Source organism: Pteropus vampyrus, unplaced genomic scaffold (assembly GCF_000151845.1).
Source record: "Pteropus vampyrus isolate Shadow unplaced genomic scaffold, Pvam_2.0 Scaffold31, whole genome shotgun sequence".
Lineage (NCBI taxonomy): Eukaryota > Metazoa > Chordata > Mammalia > Chiroptera > Pteropodidae > Pteropus > Pteropus vampyrus.
Genome location: NW_011888812.1, coordinates 9652109 through 9667326, shown reverse-complemented (window position 1 = coordinate 9667326; position 15218 = coordinate 9652109). Strand labels below are relative to the sequence as shown.

Sequence of the window (15218 nt, the reverse complement as noted above, 5' to 3'; positions counted from 1 at the left end):
GAGGGGCGCGCGGAGTGGGACTCTTTCCGTTTGGTCCAGCCCCGTCGTGCACGCAGTTCCCAACACTTCTCGTCATCCTCTCTTTGGTCTCTTTATTCTGCTGAGCGGTGCTGTTAGGATTTCTTTTTTTCCCCTGACCACGTTCGCGATGGTGGGTAGCAGCAAGGTGGCCCTGGCAAGGGAGGGGTTGGTATGGAGATTGGGCACCGGGGGAAGAATGTCTCCTTTCAACTTTGTCTGTGGCTTGCACCCCCGGAGAAGGCCACACGCCGGTTGTGGGGTGCAGATGTGCTGAGAGTGATTTCTAAGTAGTTGAGTTGTTGAGATGAGGATACGACTACTAATGGTAGGCAGGTTTTGTTTTCATTGGTGAATCTGGTGTCATCATATTCCGGTCTTATGTTGAAATATTCTTTGTTTAGATCTTGAAGTAGAGGATCTCACTCTGCACGTCCACATTGTGTTGTTTTTAAATGATGTCTCTGCATGTATGGCTTTCTAGAATTTCAAATGCGAGTTAAGGTCCGGGCGTGTGTGGGCCTCAGCACTGGCCTTGACAGTGAACTTTGTGGCTATGTTTTGGATTTCAAAGATTTCCCCCATAGCCAGGGAGGGAGTTGTACATTTTTGTTAATAGTAGGTGTCAGGAATGTAGATGCTTTAGCTGGGGACTTTAGAGAAGGAAGAACATTTATATATTAATAATTGATAGCTGAATATTAGAATCAGATTAATTTGGGCTGATGAAAGTTGGTTTTTTTTTATTTTTTTTTTAAGCAGTTGTGCACTCTAGGAAGAATGCCTTTTCATAGGCATACTTTATAGAGGTTCTTTAGGGCGGGGAGATGCAATATCTCCTTTTATAGAGGATATTCATCAACTTCTTTAGCTTCATTTAGGGCTTGGGAAAGAAGCTGAAATTGGGGCTAAGACATCTGAGTGTATTTTTCTGTGTTTATGTTGTTTGTTTACATTTGGTGTTCACTCATGTTTGGTCAGTAGAATTAAATAGGTCAGCTTTTCTTTTGGTTTTGAAGGCTAGCCCCCTCCCCTTTTTTTAAGTTTCACAATTTACTTGGTTCCACAGTATTGTAGGAAGCTGTTACTACATTTTTACTGGAAATACTATTATTCATTTCGATTTTGGTAAGTTCCTTCCTATTCTCTTTCTGCCTTTATTTGTATTAGGATCTACATCGTAGGCTTAAAACAAGCTTATTAGGGACTGTTTAAAATGTGTGAAGAATGCATTCATTTTAAAATCTCAGGACATAACCTTTTGATGGCAAAGAGGAAATTTTTGTGTGCAGTTACATTCATTTATTAATTTTTTTTTATTTAAAACTTCTTTGGATGTACAACTATCCTTATGTGGAAAGCATAGTAATAGTGCAGAAAATTCTCAAAACACAAACTTCTGACTCATATGTTAGAAATATTCTAGGTGCTTTTCTTTATGTCAGACTTTTGCTTTTTGTTAACATAATAATATTTGCAGTGTGACTGGCATTGCTTGGCTGGCTATAACACTCTTTGAGTGCCTTTGAAGGATTTTTAACATAGTTTTTACATAATTTTGCAAGTTTTATTTAAGTATTTTGCGCTTTGGAGTCAGGCATGTCTTTATGGAACTGGAGTAGTAATAGATTAAAAAGACCCCTGTCTGTGCCAGATTTTATTTTTAAGAGGAATAAGTGATGGACGGGGCCCTATTTCATTTAGCTTTGAAGGGTCCATCCTTTTTCTCATTCAGTCATCTGGAAGGAGCTGCCTCAGAAATACTCTTCTTCTGCTTACATGAAGAGCTCTAAATACTATCCAGCAGGAGGTGCTACAGCAAGATAAAGCAAATCTCTGAATTTTGAGGGTTTTGCTACTTATTACAGCTTTACTTAGCTTCAGCTAAGCAACAGAATTAACACCTTAAAGTTCTAGAGAGATTTTGAGTAAGTCCATTTAAAAATTCCGTTAATAAATTACATTTGCTGTTCAAAACTGAAATTTTTGACTGCTTTTTTGCGTTTACAATATTACACAAAGTAGATTTGTTATTGTGGATAGCTTACGGATGCTGCATTTAGGTACAGAGTGCTGTTAAAATTATTTCATTTTGAAGAGAAGTTAGTCTTATATAGGTGAGTGGGGATGTTGAACACATTAAAAAATATATATATATGCAGTGGCTATAAACAAAAGTAGTTGGTACAACTCGAGATTTTGGGTTTTGTGAATATCCTTACAATATTAATACAAATAAGATACAGAGTACTTGAGATTTTGGAAAGGGAGATATGTATGGAGAAAATTTTAGACTTTTCGTGTTTATTTTCTTCTCAAATCTATGGACAGTGATCCTAATAGATAAATTCTTAGGTCCTCTACTTTATAAATACATATGGTTGATGTATTTTTGAGTCGGCCTCCAAAGACTGAGATTCTTGAACTATAAGCAAAGTTATATCTGTGGATATAGGTCATTGCTGATATGTCCATTAGTAATACTTAATAATAACTCCATAAATGTAAAAGCATTTACAGCACATGGTCCTTTGAAACTCTTCTTAGTGTTAGGTAAATTGATTTATCACTGGAAATAACATGCTACTGTGGTGGCTTGTAAAGTTTTACATCAAAGTTTAAAAACTTAGGAATGTGTAGAAAATTTGATGAACTCGCTTTAATTTTGTCTGTTTTCTAGGCAAAATTGTACTTTTTTTCAGTAAGATCAAATGAGATAATACATGAGAAAGTTCTTTGTAAATTGTTAGAAGCCGTGCAGATGTTAAGTTGTTGAGATAGGCAACGAATTAATATGTGGACAGAAGCTTCTGTCTTTAAAATGTTAACTTTTTCCATATCATTTGGGAAATGAGTGCATTAAATATGCACCCCGAATACCTTATGATTTTTTTTTTTTTTTTTTAGTTCTGCTGTGGTTACCAAAAAGCTCTTTGTTACAGTTTTGAAGCTTTGTTTAAAAAAATGCTGCCTAGGCAGTTTCTCATAATTTAAGAAAAAGATCATTTTTCCTTTTGTAGATCTTGCGAAAGGTGTATCCCTTATTAAAGTTTTTCTTTATTTCTCTGTTGACGTGATGGTAGTTGATTTTAGTGAATATTTAAATTCCTAGATTCTTCTGTAGTCTCATTAACAGAGTAGCAGATGTCATGGTTAAGTTTTGATTGTTTTGATTCTGCTAACTTATTGAAAAATTTTTTACTAACTAAAGCTTTCAAACTTGTTTCAAAGTGGAAAAGATATATATCTGTATGCATTAGTATTAGGTACATGTGTATATCTTTTTTCTGTTTTAGAGGGATGCATGAGGAAATGACTACTCAAATCTAGAGGAGTATACCGAGATCTTTTTGTGTAAAAATAACCCAAAAGTTTGAAACTCAGAGCCTTAAGTTGTGGCTTTCTTAATAGACTCTGCTCACAAATTTGGACCAAGATAAAATAAAAACGTAGATAATTGGGGGGGGTCCCTGTGTTTATGAACATATCAAAAGGTGTAGTATCTTAAATTTAGAAGTGACTGCTCTTCATGAAATAGCCCCAGTTAGTAATTAAATATAGCAACTTGCTTCTGTGAAAAGTGAGAAAAACATTTAACTGTTTAGATAAAAATGAAACCTCTTAGGGTAATATTAACTTTTCCATCCACAGACAGTGAATATAAAGCTTTACTTGAGGAAATACTGAAATTAAGGTTATATTAGTGTGCTTTTAGATTTTGTATCCTTAGTATCTTATTGCTGAAGGCTGTTATATTTAATTATTATTCAAAGAGTGAAAAGAGATAAAAGTTTTAGGTCTCTAACCTTTGACGGAATTCCTTTATATCTATAGTCAGAGCTGATTTCTTGAAACATGTTTGAATCTTCATATTATTTTGTACTGGAAAATATTAATGATTTATATTAACTTCTCAGGAACTTGTTTGTACATGGACTCTTTTTGTAGACTCTAAATAGTCTTAAAGAGCATAGCAATATATTCTGATCACTTTAACTTTACCAGGTGTGTATTTTTCCTGCTTTGAGATTTTTTTAAAAAAAGGTAATTTGTTAACACTGCATTAAATTTATTTTAGATAATTATTTTTTAAATAGCATGTGTTTTTTTCTTGTGTGTTTGCGTGTATTCAACCATACTGTTTTATAGGCTTTCATGTAATTCTTATTTGTATAACAAATTTTTGAAGTTACCTTTTGTAAGAACGTTGAAGTGGACTTTTAAGAATAATTTTTATATGTCTGTCAATTCAGTCTGAAACTGGAGTGGTGGTGAACTTCTCCATTTTAGAGATAATATATGGGGTTCAGTCATTTTTTGGGCTTTTCTAAAGCACCTGCCTTACATCAGACACTTGTTTGGCAGTTGAATACCCCTCCACTTCTCTCCCTCCAATACACTGCAAGCTCTCCTCCATTTTTTATAAATAAAAAATAGTGAGCAGGTCTCGTTGAAGGAAACTATTCTTTCCTATATTTTGGAATCATCTACAGAAATGCTTTTCTGCTTTTTTAAGTGGACAGAAAAGTAAACCAGTAATGTGGAGATAGGAAGGGAATGGGGCCTAACAGGTTGATGATCTAGGCTTTATTTTGACTCTGTGTTTTGTGGGCCTAGGGGAGAAAAATAACTTAAACACAGAAGCCAAAAAGATGGGTTTTGTTTTATTGTTTTGGCTGCATTGAGAATACAAACTGTCAGTACTTGAGGAGAAGGAGCAGCAGAAAGGAATTGATTTTTTTCTGCTGCAGATCCAAGTATTGTTAACCATGAGGATCTCTCCAGCAGCATGCTTACAGATCAAACAGTAGTTGATTCTTTCACTCAATTAACAGTCAGGACCTTAAACTATTTTTTTAATTTTAAATAAGTACCAAAAACTTCAGACTAATGACAATAATTTCCTGATAAAAGTGGGTGTAGTAACCATGGCAACTGCTATGTCTGGCCTTATGGACTGTATGTTGTATTGATGAAGCTTCAGATCCTGTAGTAGCCTGTCACGTTTATGGTGAAATGTAGTAGCATGTGTTGCAGGTGATTTTTAGCTGGATTGTGTTAAATTTGTTTGCCAGCTTATCTTTCCTTGTTAGGAATTTCTTGGACTGTATTCCACAGCATGTTTCTGAAGGTGCTGTTGCCTGAAAATAACCCACCACCTGTGTTAGGCCTCCTGATGCAGATTGCACATAGTTCTTTCCCAGCCTCCTCTTTCAGTCTTGCAGAAAATAGGGGTGTGTGTAGAAACAGTATATACATAAATTTCAGCTTCAAGTTCTCCTCTTGGGTTTGGACATGCTATTGATAGCTTAAAAAAAAAAAATCTGTGTTTTTAGAAGTTTTTAGAAGTAAATGAGAGAAATGGGTCTGTAGTTGAAATACTTTTTTCTAAGTGTTCTTTCCAGAAACGTGTGTGTGAAATGAGGGGTGACACTGGAGGGCGTAAATTTTCAGTAAGGACAAAATAAACAAGTATTATTGTGTTTTTGTGTTTGTGTGTGTGTGACAGTGTTACGTGTATGTATCACAATAAGAATATATTTCCTAGTGGGAAGTAATAGAGTATGGAGAATGTTTTCTTATGAGAATTTTCCTTAAGAAAAATTTATAAAACAACTTGAAAGACTTAAGAGAACCTGATAAAACAATTAAGATCTTTTTGGAGGAAGAGGGGATTAGAGGTGCTTTGAAACTGTTCCAACCAAACTTTAAGAAAATTGTTTTAAAAATTGTTTTTAAATATAATTTAAAAATTATATTAAATCTTTTTCTTTTTAAACGTTTTATATGCTTATCTTGTATAAGGTTCTTCTAATATGAAAATGTTAATCTAAATATTGATATTTATTTCATTATGTGCTAAAGACACTGTGCCATAGCAGAGAACAAACAAATTAGATCTGAATTTGGCTAGGCCCTGATAATAAGACTTAGTTAAATTATGCTAGATAGTTCAGACTTTCTTGAAACTTACTGTGTGGTAGGATGAAATGATTTACTTACTACAAGTCCCAGAATGCATTGCAGTTTTTTTCTTTCTTTTTTTTTTGCTTAACTCCAGATTAGTGCGTTGCATGCTGGGACCTGTAGTTGATTTATACAGCACAGGGAACCCTTCCTTCTTGTCTACTCCATTTTATACACAGCTTTCTAAGGCTCTAAGAACTTTCTGCTAAGTAAAGTTTGATTGCTAATGTCATGATTATTATGCTGCTGATGTCCTAAAGTGAGTCTTCAAAAACACCCTAGTGTTTTAATTTACTATAGATTACTTTCTTGTTTTTTTATCAGCTACTGTAAGATTTAAGTGTAAAATAACATGTGTGTATATGTATTCAAAACTTGACTTAGCAATTGCAGATTTTTTTACGATAATACAGATTTCTTTATTACAGCATTATTTATTGCTAATATGGGTGTTAGAAACCTATTATTGTAGGACTTGATATGTATATATGCTGTTTTCTTTGAACAAGGACAGTTATTCAGTATTCAAAGTTGGATGGAAGACTTTGTGCCAGTATTTAAGTTCAGAGTGTTTTGATTCTTCTGTAATAATTGTCAACATCTTGAATCACCTTATTCTTTAAGTGGAAGACAGATTCCTGAAAATAAATGTGGTTTTAGTTTAAATTTAATACTCAAAGCTGACATCAGAAAGGTAGAGAAAAATATAAGGTTTCTTTAATAATTTGCTTGTATTTTCATTTGTATAATTTAAATTTCTGTCCTTCTGAAGGTTCTAATTTTTATTAACTAATAATCAGCATTGTCGTGGGGATCAAATGTTAAAATCTGTGAAAGTGCTTAGTACAGTGCCTGGCAAATAATAAAGGCTCAGTAAATGTTTAGAATTTGCTGCAGCAGCAACGGTAGTGGTTATTGTTATTTAAAAAAAAATAGCATGCTTCACATTTTTTCTTCTCTTTTTATATTATTATTTGATCAGAAGCCCAGGCTGCTCTAACAAGACCTTGAGATTTTTGGCCTATGGTAATGATGTGGCAGTTCTTTAGAATTTTTTGCTGTAAATAAAATGTTTTTGCACGTCAGTTTTTCCTTTACTAATATGTGCCCTAAATAGACAACCAGCAGCATTTTGACCAGATTCAGTTCTGCCTATTAAGTACTTGTTGCCACTCTACCGCAGCCTTTGGTTGACTTTGGAAAGTTCAAAAGATGATGAAAATTTTTTTGTTCATAATGTTTGCACTGGTAGAATATCCAACTACTTGATTAATGAAAATAAGGTGCTGCAAAAATATTTCTGCGCGTCACAGTGTATGTAACCTTGGAAAAATTTGGTTGTGTTCAGAAGCATGAACCAATCTATCACCACAGTTCACAGTGTTACAGGATTGATGTTTTGGAGGCCAGTGAGTAGCCCCAGAGAGAAAATGTAGTTTCAGGTGTGTAGGTTGTACTTAAAATGTTAGGTTCAAAAAAATTATAAGACTTTACATTATTTTTCTCTTTTAGGACACTAACTTCTTTTAGGCTCTTGAACTTGTAGGGTATTTTTATATAGATGGCTGTTCCCTTTCAGCCTTTGGAGAAGAGAAAGGGACACTTGGGAATAATAAAAAAATAAGCATAAGTTAATGATATACGTGCCTTAGTTTGAGTGTGTAGGAGAATCAGGGAAGTGTCTTTCTTACCTGCTTGGCCAGTACATACTCCATCTTTTCCCCTTGTGCACAGTTCCTTAAATATTATTGCAGAGGGCTGCTGTGTTTATTTAAGAAAACTCTGCCTTTAGTAGTAATTATTTAAGTAGTTGTTTACACAACAAACTGATCTTTTTTCCCCTCATAAATATGAACTGAAATTTGTTAATGTTTGTATATTAGACATTAAATAGGTTTGTTTTTTTTTTTAAATGTGTCAGATTTCTGGAATCTGATGTGCTTCCACGTTATAAATGGTTTTATTTTCTATTAACTTGTCTTTTCAAGACCTAATGTTAAAATGAAATAAATTCAGTGGTTACAAAGAAGTTAAATATAAAGGGCTAAATATAAGGGGGAAAATGGTCTCTAGTATTAATTGGCCAATGCAGGAAATAAGAGGTTTGGATGAATTCTTACGTACATTTTATAGTTACATGCATTCGTGTAATTCCCAAAATACTAAAGTTGGAAATAAGGAAGAGAAATGAGAGTAAAACTGGCAGATGTGTAATTCCCTATAGTCTTTTGACACACTTAAGTTACCGAACACAACTTTCTGTCTTTTAAATGAAATGTCCCAGGCCAGTGTAAATGAAATAGTTGTAATGATGTCAGAAGACCTGGCTTTTAGACCAGTCCCATCACTAGCTATGTACTCTTGGGAAATTCAGTTTTCCCACTGGTAAAATGGGCATAATAGTAAAAGCCTGCTTAACTATTCTGTTAAAAGAATTTGGTGAGGTAATACTCATGAATGTACTTTATAGACTAAAGTAGTCTATAAATTGAGTTTTTAGTCACTAATAGATGGCTGGATTTTAAGACATTTGTTTATGTTATGTTAATAATGTTACTATTTTAAAAAATATAAATATATGTGTTAGAATCATAATTGGTAATCTGGACCTCCCACCACCACCATGGCCAATGGACAGCTCTTAACATGTGCTTACAGCGTAGTTCTTGACAGTATGTGCTGATGAATTTGTGTGTGTTTATATGTATGTACACACAATTACCATAGTTGTACTAATGTGTTGCACTAGTGTGTAACAAAAAATTTTAGGTATGGGCTTTTGTGTTGAAAATATTTTATGTGTTAACACAGACATACACAGATACATATATATTTGTTCTTAAATGGCATAGATATAAGACTTTAAATGTTTGGCAAGTTGTGAACAGTTTTTGGACCTTAGAGTTAAATGTTGTTATAGTATAAATAACAACACTAACATTTACTGAGTATTTATTATGTATACTGCTAAGCCTTTTCACAGCAATATTCTGAGTATTTACTGTTGCCCTACCCCCATTTTACAGATGAGGAAATGAAGGCTTCCTTGGAATCATTTATATAGGTAGGAATGATAGGACCTAAATTCAGACCCAGAGGATTTCAGAGCCTTTTTCTTCTTAAGTGTCCATAATGCTGTACTCAACTATGTAATTCCCACAGAAAGTTAATTACTAAAGAACTTTTCAATTTACTGAAGTGGCCACAGCAATGAAGTTCTACTTTAAAATTCCCATTCTACTTTAAAATTTTAAAACATTTTGAGAATGTTTGATGTTGATTTTGGTTTGGGTTGGGTTGAATATTTGGGAATAGTAATCATTGGAATGGAATGGAAATGAAGGCATTGGAATATGCGCATCACTAAGCACAGTGCCCAGCAGGGAGTGGGGTCTAATATTTATTTCTTAAAGGTGGTAAGTTGGGAACTAGCGTGGTAGGCTATTTTATATATATTTTCTTAGTAGGTGCAAATAGTTTACATTTGATATTTCAGTTAGCCCTTATGTAACCATCAACATTTTAAAGGATTTAATGATAAGTATCTTTTCGTTTAAGAAATATTATAAAGTCAGTGCATCTGAGTTATAAAAGTAGTTATAGCAATATAGATATGTATAAAGTAGAAAATTAAAGCTATCCCACTCCCATTCTACTTTAAAATTTTCCTGTGCATTTCAATATATATAATATATATATACATGTATTTAAAAATAAATAGAATTATACCATAATACTCTCTTGAAGTTTACTTTTTTTCAGGTTGCTATTTTTAAAATTTGCTATTTTTACAAGTAAGGTTCAAGTGGGAAGTGGAAGTGAGGTTGAAGGAGAGAGGTAAGATTTATTATGCATTGAGATTATAAACCTAATAGTCCAGAATGATTATTACCTATGGGCAAAAGCATCTTAAGTACTTTTTTCTTGTGTCTAATAATGTAGAGATGGTCTTTGTTATTTTTAAAACTTTGAAAAATGTTAACCAGTTTAAAATGACAACATTGTTTTCTGTCCTGCACAAGTAATTTAGGAGGCATTATTTTCAGAATTAAATTCTGCTGGTTTATTCTGGTAGCTACTTATAAAGAAATTTAGTTTCAGATAACTTTTTTTTTTTTAAATTAGTAATCTCTCTCTTCTTGGTTGTTAGGAGTCATGCATTCAGTATTTACAAAATTAGGGTTTTAAAACCAGGAAAATACTTGTAACATTTTAATTAATAGAAACTCAAACCAGTACTGCTTAATCAGCATACAGATACCCTGTATAGGAATTAGTCCTCACATATCAGTGTGAGTGGTGTTAGTGGATTCATCTCCATCTCTATCCTTACTCAGCCATCACCAAATCCTATACTGGTAACCCAGCATTTTAAAGTAGGAGAAAAAGGAAAAAAAGGTAAATTATTGGACATGCTAATAATTTATCCAATGCCAATAATTTTTTTTCCTGGCATTATATTAAAAGGCATACTCAAGGCCTTATAATCTACATTAAATATAATTTTTTGATTTTGGATTTGTGAGTTTTAATTCGATGCAAAGGTTATTAGTCATAAAATTCACCTTTGTAATTTTTAAGTTTAAAAAATTTATTTCATGAGTAATAACTTTTTCATTATAGAAGTTTTCAAAAATCTTCTAGTACTAGAACATACTAGTCTAAGGTCTTTATGCTTCTTTAGACCCAAATTCATTGAAGTACTGAAGACTGGCCTTAAAATTCTAAGAATTGGATCTGATAGGGCGTAGCATTTTATTTAAACTATGGTCTAGTCAAAGTTTTAACAAGCCAAGTTAAAATTATTTCTCATTGGTAGCATTTGTATGTGTTTTTCATTTTGTGTGGCTCAGACCATACCCTAAAGTATATTATTATTTCTCATAATAGTCTTATAAGTGTATAAAGGGCTCAGTTCATGTCATGGATGGTAAAACTGAGGCAGAGACAAGAATTTGAGTAAGTTAATGTCAGAGCCTAATTTTCCTGATTCTTTTAGTTTCAGTCTCTTTAACCTGTAGTCTCTAAATTTTTAAAAATTATGGCCACCAATATGTATATTTATAATTTTCTGAACCTAGTACTTACGTATGTTATAAAATGTACAGGAAATTTGAAATTAATAAAAGATGAGATTTAAAAATATAAGGGTAATAATTTCTTCCCATGGCCCCCTTCCTTCCCCCGGGTAGGTGTACCCATTTAGAGACTAGTGCTCTAGATTGGCCTTTCTTCTGCAGAAGAGGAAGCCATGGGGACACCTGGAGGACAGTTGGTACAAGATGTGGGACTTTTAAGTTGGAGTGATCTTTTGCAGCTTTTTAATTTTAAAGAAACAGCCTTTCTCAAGGCTGAAAGATTGAGCGTAAAGGCCTTGAGAGAGGTGAGCTTAAAAGGCAAATACAAGCCTTATTTGTTTTTTTCATAGTTGACCAAAGGGAAAAGGTTCCCTACCCTGACAGCTCCTGCTCCCACTGTGGAGATGGCAGTGCCTTTTTCTGTTGTTGTTAGGCAGTTTATAGAATGCAAGATAGCTTGGTAAGCGTCTTCTCTGTGCCTGATATGACGTAACATTGTGGAGTATGCAGCATGCATGTTAAGTACAAGTGGTTGTATTTGGCTTTTTGCTGCAGCATTTTTGAAGATGTCTTAAAAAGCAATTATCACTTGGTAGAGTTGAATATGTGAAAATTATTGAAATCATGATTTCGTTGGGAACAAACTTTGTAACTTGAATTATCCTGTTTAGTATTTGTTTACTTCTCTTCCTTCCCCCACCCCACCCCCAACGTTCCAGTACCTCAGAGCAGAATTCTTTTTCTGAAAGGAACAGATGCTGTTAACTTATCAGGACCTGATACTAAAAGCCTACAAAAATCTTTGTGCTGCTTATTTTCTCTATTTAATCTATATGCAAAGCATATTGTAATTATTGCTGTAAGAGGGTTTTAAGCTGATGGTTCCTCCCCACCCTTTTTATGCTCAGGGGAGATAGATTAGGAATGCCAAATTGACAAGTTGGTATGAAGAAATAATGACCACTGAAATAAAACAGGAGTTCAAATAAAAAGCAAACTAGATACAAATGTAGAATGAAAATATCTTTTAGTAAAATGTTAGCATGCTGTACTTGGAACAGATGCCACATTAATTCAAAAGAGAGCCCAGAAAATGTGGCAACTTTACGATGTCAATGGAGGGAGCTGCAGTAGTTCCTGTTCTCATTGTGTCAAGTTCTCAGTACCTCCAGGTCCAGTCTTGTTCTTATATATAACTTATTTTCTATGTATATTACATGTTAATATACAAGTGTTAATATACAGATATTAAATCCATGCTTAATATTTTTATTTTGTAATTAAATACATTGTCATATTAGTAGACATTCGGGTAAAAGGCGCAGTAACTTGTAATGCAACAGTAATGATTCTTGCTTTAAATATATCAAGATATGCAGAATCTGAGGCAGAAATGGGCTTTTCTCTGTGTCCTTCAAGGCACATTTATGATAATAAGGTGGTAGTCTAAGAATTGAGTCTTTCAAAGGCCTAGTGGTTTTTGAATGTAGAATTTGGACAAGTTACAAAACTGAGAATTTTGCATTTTTTTCTCATTTAAATTTGTAGTTATCATTGGACATTTGTTATGATTTTTAAGTAGCTTAGATTCATTCATTCCTTTGTGGTGTTTTTTAATGGTGTTTAGGAGGAAGAAGAAAGGGTGGCGGAAGGGTACTATACATACTTGGATACTTCCAGAGTGACTGACAGTCATTTTGTAGAAGATTGCACTGGGACATCTCTGAATTGCCTGTTTTTTGCAGTGCATGGTTAGTATGGGTCTGAGTGTGGGAAGAGATGGGCTGGGGGCTCTTAACCAGATTTACAGTGTGCCACTTCCTGAACAGTGTAATGATCTAATCACCAGGGGCATATCCTGTGTGCCTGTAAAGAAGTCTGGTGCGCATGCTTAGACAGCCACTACAGTTTTCTCTCAATTAGTCAAAGTATGAAGGCTTACAATATAGTAATTTTGTTGAAAAGGTTAAAAGTTCTGTTTTCACACAATTGAGGTGAAGGGAAGTTTTTATTTTTAGCATGGCTATAGAACACAGTGTTTAAGGGTATTGGTGCTGAACCAGTCTGCATGTGCTCAAACCCTGGCTTTGCCCTGTATTAGCTCTGTGACCATGGCCAAATCATTTCACCCTTTTTGCCTATGCCTCCGTTTCTTCATCTGTAAAATATGAATAAATAATAATACCCATCTTCTGAGGCTGTTAGGAGAAATAAATGAGTTAATGTGTTAACTATGAGAGGTGACTGACACATAGTAAGTGCTAAATAAATGTTTGCTATTATTAGATATTATTACCATTAATTTTGGACACCTTCCTTCTCAAGGCTTGGGACAAATGTTGCAGAGTGGGAAAAGAGCCTTGGCTTTTGAGTCTGACCCCTTGTTAGAATTAGTACAACCACTTAAATTTGGGTGTGTGACCTGGGATGAATTATTTAAGCTCCCTTCACCAAAGATGTCTTCCATACATGCTGTATACCAAGCACTGTGCTGTTCACTTGGACTTCAGTTTCTCTGTCTGTGATATATAGGGATGATAATACCAACCTCCTTGGATTGATGTGAAGATAAAAGAGAAAATCTTAAGTCATTTGATAAGCAATAGCTGCTGCTATTATTGTTACAATCCCACTAAAAGTTTATGGAAAAAGTAAATATGGGAACAGCTTAGCTGTAAAGGAGGATACTTTCCTCAAATGTCACGATGAGAAAAGGTATGGATGGGAAAGTGTATCTATGAGTTCTTGTTCATGAATACCTGTGTGAGAATAGAACATACATGGGACTATGTCAGATTTAACAAACTTCTAAATGTATTTCAGGGCACTTTATTAAACTTTTAGTGATAAGCTTTTTTTTTTTTGCACCAAGACATTTTTGCAGCTTATAAGCAGGTCATTTAGCATCAAGGCAGTAGTAGACTAGTCATTGTAACTCAAAAGTCCAAAATACTAATGAGCTGTTTAGTCTCTTGGCTCTACTTGCAGATAAAGTGTGTGTGTGTGTGTGTGTGTGTGTGTGTGTGTGTGTTTAACTCTTGAGAACACATGCTTGGGTATAGTAACTAATGGAAACAATCCTAGAACACCAGAGATACAAAAGTGGCACACAAATGCTTTCTAATAATGATGGACACATAGTTTTACTTGCCTTTTGATTTGGGACATTTTGCCTTTGCCTCTCATCTGGTGCCAGGTCTTTTCTTATGGTAATTGTTATTTTCTTTCTATATTTGATCATCATATGTTACCTGTGTTGAGTCTAGAAACTGAGCCCTAGAGCAAGTTGTGATAAAAGCCGCCCTTTAAATATCTGCCTTACCGTGATCTCAGAATTAAGATTTTTCTGTAAGGAATTTGGGTTTTTAATATGTGCATTAGTATTTTTGTATGTATATGTGTGTATGTATATATCAATCTATCTGGTAAGTGAAACCAGTAATTAAGGGAAGAGGAATGATTTCTTAGTGTGAACTAGAACTAATTTTATTCTTTCACTACCAATTTGTATCTGAAACTTTTTTGATCTTTTGATCTGTATAGTTTTTTTTCCAGGATTCAGCAAATGTATTTGTAATAGCTTATCATGCTGGATATGGTATATATTACCACTGGTGAGCAGTTGAGGTAAAGTTGACTACAGTTGGCCCTTGAACAGTGTGGGTTGGAACTGCACTGGTTCACGAATATGCCGATTTTTCTCTCCCTTGTATAAGTGGACCTGCAGAGTTCAAACCCATGTTGTTCAAGGGTGAATTGTAATAACTTCCGTTAACTTCTTGTTCTTATATACCCAGCTGCACCGTTTGATAAAGGCCTTGTAGGTGGGTAGAAGTATTTACTATTTTTTATTTTTTCTGTAATCTAGAACATTGTTTCTGCTTTCTGAGCAGAAATTCCAACAAATTTGTTTTGATAAAGTGTGTATTTTAGTTCAACAAATATTTTAAAAATTAAGCAATTTCATAGCAAGCTGTATAGTTTTCTTTCAGTTAAAAAATTGTAATGTTACTTTTCAATAGCTAGAGTGGTCAAATAAGTAAAGCTTTGTAGTTTTAGAATTAGCATAGCCCATGGTACAGTGGTGTTTTCTTTACTTCAGCCTGTGTGCAGGGCCTGTCAATATTGCTTCTCCTGTGTAAATGGAATCGTAAA

The 15218-nt window shown here is 34.0% G+C and overlaps 1 protein-coding gene across 12 annotated transcripts in view; it reads left to right on the top strand.

Moving 5' to 3' along the window:
- Positions 1-15218, top strand: part of PHF21A (PHD finger protein 21A) — a 154294-nt gene that overhangs the window by 1316 nt on the left and 137760 nt on the right. Inside the window, exon 1 of one of the 12 annotated variants that reach the window (XM_011356890.2) lies at positions 1088-1146. The exons of the other annotated variants lie outside the window; for them this stretch is intronic. The gene's annotated coding sequence lies outside the window, so the exon portion shown is untranslated. Of the gene's footprint in view, positions 1-1087; positions 1147-15218 lie in introns of those variants that run through there. 12 annotated transcript variants of the gene reach the window in all.